This window comes from Amblyomma mixtum, chromosome 4 (genome assembly GCF_055824585.1).
Source record: "Amblyomma mixtum isolate Tamu chromosome 4, ASM5582458v1, whole genome shotgun sequence".
NCBI lineage: Eukaryota > Metazoa > Arthropoda > Arachnida > Ixodida > Ixodidae > Amblyomma > Amblyomma mixtum.
Window position 1 is genome coordinate 144,146,440 of NC_143015.1, and position 11,345 is coordinate 144,157,784.

The 11,345-nt window shown below is 49.4% G+C and overlaps 1 long non-coding RNA gene across 1 annotated transcript in view; it reads left to right on the forward strand.

The window, feature by feature from the left end:
* The window catches only part of LOC149348582 (uncharacterized), a 61,607-nt gene that overhangs the window by 21,477 nt on the left and 28,785 nt on the right, over positions 1-11,345 (forward strand). The gene's annotated exons all lie outside the window — the stretch shown is intronic.

Below are 11,345 nucleotides of genomic sequence, written 5' to 3' on the forward strand. Positions count from 1 at the left end.
ACAACGAACGACGAAGGCCTATGGCTTCAGCGCCGCGTTTCTGGCACAACGTTGTCAATGCCAACGCATGCAGCACACCTCGCACTACCGCCACTTAGCTAAAAGCATGGTTTATGCTTCTTCCCCCTGGTTCACGCGTCCACCGAGATGTCTGAGACAGATAGTGCGCCATTAACTTTCCTCAAAAACCAATTTACCTATTTTGCTCTGTTTCCAAGCTCCCGCGCCATTGGTTTCGCAGCTTAAACCGCGACTAAGGTGTCCATTGTTGGCTACAACGGACAACGGCGACGGCAACACCGCGACACGCAGAAACGGGCACCAAAGAGCAGCGCTCTAAAAAAATCGTATCATGCCAATCGTTTGCCGCAGAATGTTCCGGGTGGTCCCGTACGATTCAGTGTTCCGTGCAGCATAAACTCACCTAGTTGGACCCTAGCTTGTGGCAGTAATTCGAACCGCGAGCTATAATCGTTGCTGCGGGTGTCCACCGAAATGTGACACAGTTACTGCCCCATTTCGTTTACTCAAAATGCTTGCCATTCAATGCTGGAAATGTTTACAAAGGGCAAGGCGTCGCACCGAACGGTCGAAGGCGTTCCGTGAACTCCCTGGCAACGCTGCAACACGCTGTCGTGTTCCACTCCTAGGCGCGAAGCTTTAGTTTCCAATTTTTTGAACAGACTCTTTTCTGGCGCCATATTGCATTTTCTGTGGTGTTTCTCTGGAACTTATTCACCCGCCGCGGTGGCTCAGTGGTTACGGCGCTCGGCAGCTGGCCCCAAAAGGCGCGGGTTCGATCCCTGCCGCGGCGGCAGAATTTCGATGGAAACAAGTCTAGACGCGCATGTACTGTGCGATGTCCCCAGAAGGGGCCCAGAATCACAATGTTAGTTAACTGTTCTGCCTGTTGATTGCATACAGTGAGTTATAATGGTGCTATTAGCGTCGGTAATACCGCGTATATTCCGTTTTTTAATATTTTAATGTCCTCCCAAAAACAACTTCATGGCTCTGATGGTGTCGCCGCACAGTGGCGGGTTTGTAGAAGCGGATATGACATCACCGGGCGCGAGCTTGATGATCGGACAAACAGTAAATATACTGCAAATTGTGTAAATAAATAGAGACACAATTTTTCACCTGTCTGCGTTTTATATTAGATCAACAAAAACAACTTGTTTGCCTTAGATAAAAGCCCTGCAAAGCAAGTAAAATAAAAATACACCACCAGGGGCGCTCTGGCATGGAAATAACGCTGCCAGTCTCAGCAAGAACGAGTTACAGAGAGCAGGCAACCATGGAATACAAACTTCCGCGACGTGCTCTGGCTGGCTGTTTTGATTGGTTGCGCCAGGTGCCGTCATTGGGAGAGCGAAATAGGAGTGGGAAGCCCCGCCAAAATCGAGTTGAGGGCAGCGTTTTGTTTGCTTGTATTTTGAAATTTCTTCACTGAATAACTCCCGTTCTTGTGCATCGATTCCTGTAATTCTTTTTAAGTCAGCATCTTTGTGACATAAAGAACCCACCTGAAGTATAGCCGGTATTCCCCCAGGCAGTGTTTTGCAGCCCCTTCAAAGAACCCCAGGTGGTCAAAATTTCCGGAGCCCTCCACTACGCCATCCCTCATAGCCTGAGTCGCTTCGGGATGTTAAACCCCAATAAACCAAAGCAAACCTAGAACTTAATATTGAATGTGAGACGATCGACGAAGCGAGGTATTAAGCCGAAAGCCTTTAATGGCTCATTCCCCCGTCCGTCCGGCGTCACATCTAGCGCCTGAGGTGACTCATCGACGAGCCCAGCTGACGAAACGGATGACGGGTGTCCACCGTGATCTGTGATAAACACAAATTTTCTTTCCTCAAAAACAATCTTCTTTTTCATCATTATGGCCCCCTCTTTCTCTTTCTTCTTTCATTCCCACTTCCTCCCTTACTGTACGGTGTAGTTCGGGTGTCCACCGAGGTGACAAAGAATTACTGTGCCATGTTCTTTCCTCGAGGAGGAGGAGGATAAACTTTATTTCCGTCGACAAATGTATCTGACGGTGTGGGGTTACAGCCCCATCAAGTGGCCATGAGCCCGTGGCGTTCGGCGACTTCTAGGGCTCTTGTCACAACCCGGATCTGTGTGTCCGAGTCGGAACTGAGCAATGCGGCCTCCCACTGGTGTGGATTCGAGAGCTGCAAGCCTCTAGGGGGGTAGTCCCGAGGGCAAGCCCAGAGTATGTGAGATAGAGTGGCATGTTGGCCACACATTTGGCAGGAAGGGGAGTAGACCCCAGGGTATATACGGGCATATATCGCGGGGTTGGGGAAGGTGTTCGTTTGGAATTGCCTCCACGCAACTTCTTGGGGTTTGGTGAGAGAACTATGTGCGGGGGGATATAGAAGTCTACCTAAGCGGTGGTGCCTGGTTATGTCATGAAATGTGACCATACGATCTCTCGCCGTCCGCAGGACGAGCGACACCACAACCCGGTCGACGAATCCTCGGGCATAATTGTGGGCAGCCTCGTTCCCTGGATGCGACGAGTGCGCAGGGACCCAGATCAATTGGATCGGGCGGAGTTGAAGTTTGGTCGAGTGGAGGAGAGAGAGGGTGACAGGGGAGACCCGGCCTTTGGCGAAATTACGAATCGCAGATTTAGAGTCACTTAAGATGGTCTCTGCAGAGGTGGAGACCATCGCCAAGGCTATGGCCGCCTCCTCGGCCTCCTCAGGCGATCTGACGGGAATGGAGCACGCAACTAGCGGCCGTCCGCAGTGGTTTACAACCGCGAGCGAAAAAGCTTCGCGGTCGGGGTATTCGGCGGCGTCGACATAGACTGCTGTCCGATCTGTTAAATACTTTTTGTGCAGAGACTTAGCCCTGTGCTTCCGGCGAGCGACATGATACTCTGGGTGCATATTTTTAGGAAGAGGGGTAACGATAAGGTTACTGCGGATATGGTGTGGAAGCTGGACCCTGTCGGGTGCGGTTGTTTCGAAGCGTATTCCAAGCTTGTCGAGTATGTGACGTCCCGTGGAGGTGTGAGTGAGACGCTCGTACTCAGAAGTGAGATGAGCTTCCGAGAGCTCCGCCACAGTGTTGTAGACCCCTAATGCCAGTAGTTTATACGTGGGGGTCCGGTGGGGGCGATGAAGAGCCGCCTTGTATGCCTGTCGAATAAAGCAGTCAACGCGGTCCTGTTCCTGGCAGCTAAGGTAGAGGTAAGGGAGGGTATATGTGAGGCGACTGATAACAAACGCCTGAACAAGACGTCGGAGGTCAGCCTCTCGCATGCCTCTATGTTTATTAGCAATGCGACGAATTAGACGAATGGTCTGCGATACAGAGACTGTAAGTTTAGCTAGAGTGTCGGTGTTTTTCCGATTGCTCTGGATGAGGAGCCCCAATACCCTAATGGTGGATACTTCGCGTATGGGCTGGCCACTAGCTGTAATGCAGATGGGAGGATGGCCGTAGAGGCCGGGTTGACCTCGGATGAGCAGCAGCTCGGACTTCTGAGGGGAGCACGAGAGGTCGGCTGCGGCTACATGGCGTTCAATGACATCGACCGCTCGAAAAATGTTGCTTTCAAATGTATTTCCAACCGGCGAGGTATCGCGCAGAACGGGTGGTGGCGTTCCGTGGACTCCCTGGCAGGGCTACAGCACGCTGTCGCGTTCCACTCCTAAAGCGAAGCTTAAGCGTCATTAATTAGCAGTTAACGAGTATTTAGTCACTGATAAGTATTTAGTTATTAATCAGTAATTAGCCATTACTAAGTAATTAGCCACCGCGGTGGCTCAGTGGTTATGGTGCTCGACTGCTGACCCGAAAGACGCAGGTTTGATCCCGGTCGCGGCGGTTGAATTTCTTTGGGGGAGAAATTCTAGAGGCCCGTGTACTGTGCGATGTCAGTGCACGTTAAAGAAGCCCAGGTGGTCGAAATTTCCGGAGCCCTCCACTACGGCGTCTCTCGTAGCCTTAGTCGCTTTGGGACGTTAAACCCCATAAACCAACCAAACCAAACAACTAAGTAATTAGTACTTAATTATGAGGGACATCATACAGTGGTGACATCACCAGTGCCACTGAAGCAGTCAAAGTGGTGCGGAATACGCTTTCACCTCTGCACACTTTAGACCGTCAAAGTGCCCCCTGAAATTTTTTATGCGTGTTTTCGCAATTGTAGCGCACAGGTTCGCCGCCCTGAGGATATCTAATGAAATGAGTGCGTCTCTTGCACAACACGGAATTTTATATGTTCGATACAGCGAAGTGAGACGTAGACCACGTTTCCTTGACTGATCTGCACCTCGTGTCCTATGGCGCGGTTCACTGCAGGCCGGACGCCGGTACAGAATTGCACAAAAAGTTCTCTCGCAATCACATGGGTCTAATCGAGACTTAGAGCACGTCTTCATCCCTGTGGCTTTTCTTTGGAGTTGATATCTGTTACCATGCGCGCCTTGTGAAGTGCAGGACGTGCTCTCTGATGGTTGGCACAGGCATGTTGATCATTTGAATCCTCCAAGAAGGGAGTGGATCATACGCTCGAAAGTGACCGGAGCATTACATAGAACGAATGGAATTACTTTAAACTGATACAGACCATCGGGAGTAATGAAGGCCGTTTTTCCTCGGTTCATGTCGTCCACACATACCTGTCAATAGCCGGAACGACGATCGACAGAAAAGAAATGGTTAGTTCCATGACGGGCAGTCAAGGGCATCATGTGTACGGGGTAATGGATAGACGTCTTTTTTTTTTGTAATTCAGCTGGAGTATCTGTAATAAAACTAAAAGCGCAAGGTACCATCTTCCTTTTTAACTAGGACCACAGGAGAGGCCCACCGACTTGAGGAGGGCTCAGTACTGTCCTTGCCTAGCATCTTATCAACTTTATGTATCATGTAGTCATGTCTTCATCGGGCTTGCCGTCACGTGCCATTAGGTGTGAGGTTCTGGGGAATGGGTTCGATCCCGGCCGCGGCGGCTGAATTTCGATGAAGGCGAAACTCTAGAGGCCCTTGTGCTGTGCGATGTCAGTACACGTTAAAGAACCCCAGGTGGTCGAAATTTCCGGAGCCCTTCACTACGGCGTCCCTCATAGCCTGAGTTGCTTGTGGACGTTAAACGCCAATAAAACAAACCTTCGCCTTGCTGGTCTTGGAGCTTCGCCGTGCTTAGTCTGCCATGGTCATCGGCCTTGTGTTCCTGGTCAGCACCGCCCGGCTGTGCACCTGCCCGCCTGACCGGAACTGAGCTCGCCGTTCGCCCCAGCCCCGTCCTCCGCCCTAAACACAAGACACGACGAACTGATATCGCCGACCAGACCCTACGCGACCCGACCGATCCGAGACACGTGCGCACACAGCCCCCTGCCCATGCCGTCTGGTGCCACCATGGACCTTGGCTGTCGGCTCAAGGTGACCTGTAGGTGACCTGTAGGTCACCTGTAGCCCGGAAGGTGACCTGTAGCGCCAATAAACTCCCAAGTATTTAGCCGGTGGCTGCAGGCCGTACATATGCATGTAAGTGCTAGATTTATGCTGTCACCTCTGATAGTGATAGGGGAGGACACAACACCGAGTTTGCTGAGAAACGCAGCTTTTACAGCGATAACTCTGGAAGCTTTGTTCGAAATCACGTCGTAGTTGGTGCAGCACGCACGCACGCACTCTCACTCACACACACAACCCTAACGCTTGCACCTCGTGTCTATTTACTCCGCATAGCTTCTCCGCCACTCTCAGCAAGAGAAATTCCGCAGTGCCTACCGTTGCGCTATTGTGAGTATAGCGAAAAAAACGGGACGACACCATTCACCCCGAATATCTAACCAGTCCCCTCGTGTGCTGTGGGATTTCGGCGTCAGTTGACGAATCTCAGGTGGTTCAAATTAATCCGGATCCCTCCACTACGCCGTCCCTCATAGCCTGCGTGTTGCTTTGGGACGTTAGACCCCACAATATAGAATTTTAATTTATTGTCACTCCGTAGGCAATTGTCATTTCTTACCATCTGATCTGTTCCATAGTGCGTTCCCGACGGGGTCAACGTCCAGAAAGCGTTCCCAAAGGGATCAATGTCAGACGAATTTTTTTCTCTCTGTGATCCGAAGCTCATAAAGCCTAGCTTCTAGCTAGATGATGAGTATTGATGTTCTGTCTGTCTTCTCTTGCATGAGCAGGAGGTCTTGACGGTGGGGCCCTCCGTGCACATGCAGAGTGCGCCCGGGTCGGCAGTTCACCTCTGATTCCGTCACGTGGGTGTTAGGCCGGTAGTACACCTCTGATTCCGTCACGTGGGTGTTAGGTCGGCAGTCTACCTGCGACTTCGTCACGTGGGTGTTAGGTCGGCAGTCCACCTGCGACTTCGTCACGTGGGCGTTAGGTCGGAAGTTCACCTGCGAATTCGTCACGTGGGTGTTAAGTCGGCAGTCCACCTGCGACTTTGTCACGTGGGTGTTAGGTCGGCAGTCCACCTGCGACTTCGTCACGTGGGTGTTAGGTCTGCAGTCTACCTGCTACTTCGTCACGTGGGTGTTAGGTCGGCAGTCCACCTGCGGCTTCGTCACGTTGGTGTTACAGGAAGCTGTGGCCCGCTTTCCCGCCACCAAGGCAATGACGGCAGCGAAGCGACGGCATCAGGTGAGGAGGACTGCGAATAGCTCGGCCGTTTCCAGACTCACTTGCGTCACGTGACTAGCGGGAGAGGATATGGTGTTTCAGTTACGAAGTACTTGAGGTACACCGTAGAAAGCTTGGCATCACTCATCACCCGTGTAATATGTTTAGGGGTTTTCTATGGCGATCAGTAAAGTCCAGGCTAAATGACTACAATGGACATGTGGACTATTTCATACTGAATTTTATTGCGCTGGCCTATTTGCCGCATTCAATGGCGTCATCAACTGGTGCAAGGCCGGTTTTTTTATTCTTTATTGTGGTACAAGATAACTAAAGTGAAGTACTGCGTGAGAATAAATCCTTTATACTAGCCATAAGCCCGGTCTTTTCGGGTAGTATATCCCCTTGCATGCCGTAGAGCTTGGGCGGGGGGGGGGGGGGGGGGGGGGAACGGAGAAACAAGTGGTGTTAGGAGGAGGTGGAGGGAGGGGGGAGGTAGAGAGATGGAAGAGCGTACTTGACGGTTGAAGTGTCCATTTATCTGTGCAATGGAGCGCACATTAAGACACCTCAAGTTATGTGAATTATTCTGGAGCCCTCTCCAACAGCCTACTCATAGCCAATGGGTCCCTTCGGGGTGGCATAATCAAAAATGATAAATCTTAAGTGTCCATCACTGTGAAAATGCTGGGCATAAAGAACAAAAATTATGTCATGTGTTTAAAACCTTGTTGATGATGCCCAAAGCGGAATCAGTAGGTTGTCAGCTATTCCGTAAGTAGCACTTTTCGGCACGAAATATTCGGGAACGTACAATGAAATAACACATCTTCTTGACATGGGAAATAATAATGGTGGGAGGTAGCATGCGCTTGAAGTGAGTACCTTTGCGTGCGTAAGACCCGGTGTCAAATATTTATTTAACACGATCTTGACGAAGGAGTGCCGTTTCTTTGCATCCGCTGTTCAGTGCTTCAGTCTGAACCCTTTACCACTTAATACTGCACTCGAAATTAGGCCGTATATATATATTTCCTCCTGCGGGGCGTGACTCCAGCGAAATTAAATTTCTTTCCTAATATTACCGTTTCGATTTGAGTGCCCACACGGCTGTTTGAAATTGCCTTTTCCCAACCTGGTTACTGGGTTGCTGCAAATAAAACTAGGTATGGATGTGTTGTTGGGAACTAAGTTGCCCTAAATAACTCTTCGTTTCAAATAAAGACTCATGGTCGTAAACAGCGGTGTGCATGCGTGTTCTTCCTCGCAGGCCGCATCGGTGTTTTGGATGTGCGGGCATTTTCAAGTCGCCTTGTCTGCCCAATTCGCTATGCTGGCTACAAAGGAGGTAAGTGGGTGATCGTCGATATCCTGGAAGGCTAACCTTAGGCTCATTAAAGGCAGCAAGGGAGATAAAAAGGGGAGGGGTTTGAATTCTAGCCGAATAATCTGACCATGAAATCCAGAGGGAGTGTACTGCATGGGTCACCTCGGTGCCTTTAATTCTCGACAGCGGAATGAGGGTTAAACCCTAGATTCATCGACCCCCACTAGGTGTCTGGGTTCGATAGCCGTGTTAGGAGGTGATCCTTTATTAAACAACGCATTTTCAAGCTTCCAGAACGGTCGAGCGGCTTTCATATCTGTCTAGCACTATCTCGCCTGAGCAGATGCGCAGAAGTTAGTAGTAGGAATTACTATTTCAAGATATCAGGCATCTCGCCAATCAAAACTGCTTGGCACAGAGCGAAGTAGGCAGATTTTCACGGCAGAGCTCTAGACTACAGCTGATGCTTTAAAGAACCCTGCGGCGCAGTAGATACATATTAAGAGCAGCAGATGATGGCCTCCAGGGAAACTTTGTAAGACGTTCCTAATGGGGATAAATTGATGGCAACGATATGCGCGCACTACGCAGTCAAGCACCGACGCAGAATATTTCAAAATAATCGTAATGCGTGTTGTTCCTTCAGAACCTAGAAAGAAAGACATTCGGTCCTCATTCCGTTCAGGTCGCGTTATTAAAAGTTACCGAAGGCACCTATTGCTCACTGCAATGGAGAGGCCCAGTCCAAAAAAGCTATACCACACTGAAAAAGATGTTCTAGGATTTTCCCTAAATTCTCCACGATAATGCCCGCTTTCAATCCCACGTCTTCAACGTAATCACGTGGGAGATTATCGAAAGCGCTTGGTCGAGCTTGTGTGCAGGTCTGGTTTGACCCGGAGGTCGTTTGACCCAGAGTTCTGATTTCTTACTTTGTGCCGTCTGTGTACAAGAAAAATCAAAGAAAACAGCATTACTTACATTTATTCTCTAAGTCTACCCACAGGTCCTAAATAGAAGAATGCACTAGTACCGTTATTTAGAAATATTTTATCTATTTTAACAAAAGCCAGGTAAGCCTCATGATTAGCGGCCACAAGGCTGCGAGCGCGCAACAAAGAAATCAAGATAGTTAATACGCCCTACAAATAGTGCATGTAACTGGCACAAGATGAACTAATATAATAATTGCCAGTTTGGCAGAGATTGTCGCAGCAGTTGCAGCCCCGCGAGTTTCTATGCAGTCGATCAGGCGGTTGAAAATTTCTCTTTAAGGTAGTGTTCCCCTCAAGAAACCATTGTCTTTAAACTCTGCGAAGTTTTGCTTCCGCCTCGTTTCAACATGTGCTCTTCACTGTCTTGCATGATCCCCGGCTCCTGTTGCCTCTATACGCATTTCTAGCTACATGACAATTAGTGCAGCCGCCGTGATGGCTCAACGACGCTCGGCGGCTGAACTGAAAGACGCGGGTTCGATCCCGGCCGTGGCGGTCGAATTTTGATGGAAGCGATTCTTCGATATCAGTGCAATGTCAGTGCACATTTAAAGAACCGCAGGTGGTCGAAATTTCTGGAGCACTTCACTACGACGACCCACATAGCCCGAGTCACTTTGGGACGTTAAACCTCCATAAACTAACAGGCAGTTAATGCGCTTATCTGAACGTTTTCAGGTTGTACGTTTGCACACCTGCCTCAAATTGAGTTCTCAAACCAACGAAATGAAATCATTTTTTTTTCTTTGTGTCTAAACATGCAACCGTGGAACAGAACGATATCCTCTACATTTTGCCCTTGGCGACTCGCACACCGCCCCTCCGATTGCAAAGGTGCGCTTCTAGGCTGCAAGAAAAGTTTATTACAGGCTTGGTCGTGTGGCGAAAACTTCTTCGATCATGTTTAAACCAGGTTTTGATCATGGGGTTTTGACGTCCCAAAGCGACTCACGCTATGAGGGACGCCGTAGTAAAGGGCTCGGGAAATTTCGGTCACCCGGGTCTCTTTAACGTGCACCGACATCGCACGGTACGCGAGCCTGTAGAATTTCCCCTCTATTGAAATTCGTCTGCCGTGGCCGGGATCGAACCCGCGTCTTTCGGGCCAGAAGACGAGCGCAAAAAATTGCAATGTGAGGACACTTTGGCAACTAAAGTGTTGAGAAGCGAAAGCCGAGGACACTAACTACGCCGTGACGACTTTCGTTGGATGTGATGTCGCACCGTTCCCGTGGCTATATCGATACCCAAATTATACACCTTTCGGGAATCTTAAGTGTTAATTACGCTTAATTACAGCTTTCTCCATCTACTTCGACAGAAATTCGATGTTTTCGCCATTATTCTGTGATAATTTTCACTATGCCGTGACGACTTCCGGCGGATGTCATGTTACACCGTTCCCGCGGCAATATCGACGTCGGCGCTCTTTCGACGCAATTTCGGCATTTTTGCCTATAATTAATTAACAAATTTTTCTACAGTCATCAAATATGGCTTCTAGGTTTGTTTTTTTCTCCTCTATCGGAAGCAGTCATTGGTTTTCGTCTATGTTTTTTTAGTTCCTGAGTTAAACGCGTGTGACACGCTTTGTTAGCGAACGACAGTATGACCCATTAATGGCTTTCGCCGTAATAACCACTGAGCCATCGCGGCGGGGCCTGTGTTTAAACCAGGAATGCCTGCTGGTGCACAGACGGGACGTATAGTAATGTTCTGCTTCTATCTTGAAACCACTTCTTCAAGCAGCAGCGGGCGGCCGTGGTGCCGAAGCAGCAGTGATGAAGGGCCAATTGCTGTCGCCACGTGGGTGTCGCCGCTTCTTCCCCGCCGTGGACTTGATGACAGCAGTGACGATGACGACTGCATGTGAGGAGGACTCCGAACATTTTGTTCGTTTCTAGACTCGTTTCCGCCTCAGCCGAAGAAAGCGGCAGTTTTCGCTTACCCCAAAGTACGCCATTTACTTCTAAGGAGTATTCGCGTAAACTAATAGGCTTTGGTTCTGTTTTCTTTAGTCTACACAGGTTTTTCAAGTTTGAAGTAAAGTTTCAAAAGAAAGGGCGGTGGCTGTGGAAGAGCAAAAAAATTAAGTTTATGGCGGAATTAAGCAGTAAAACGAAGACCCCCGCCAATGCCTAATGCGCGTAATTGCAGGCGTTCCTCTCATCTTTACTCGAAGCCAAATCATTCTCACCGCAGAAGACATCTGCTGTCTTCTCTAACGGTCCACGGTACTCACATTTGCAGATATATAAGTGACACCTTCGTTTCTAGCTGAATGGCAGCCGGATGTGATACCTCCCTTGCAACTGAATTACACCCTTGTTACCAAAACTTGTTTGGCCACCTGTAGAGTCTACGGTACCCGCTGTGCTCTCAATGCCCATCTTTTTTTT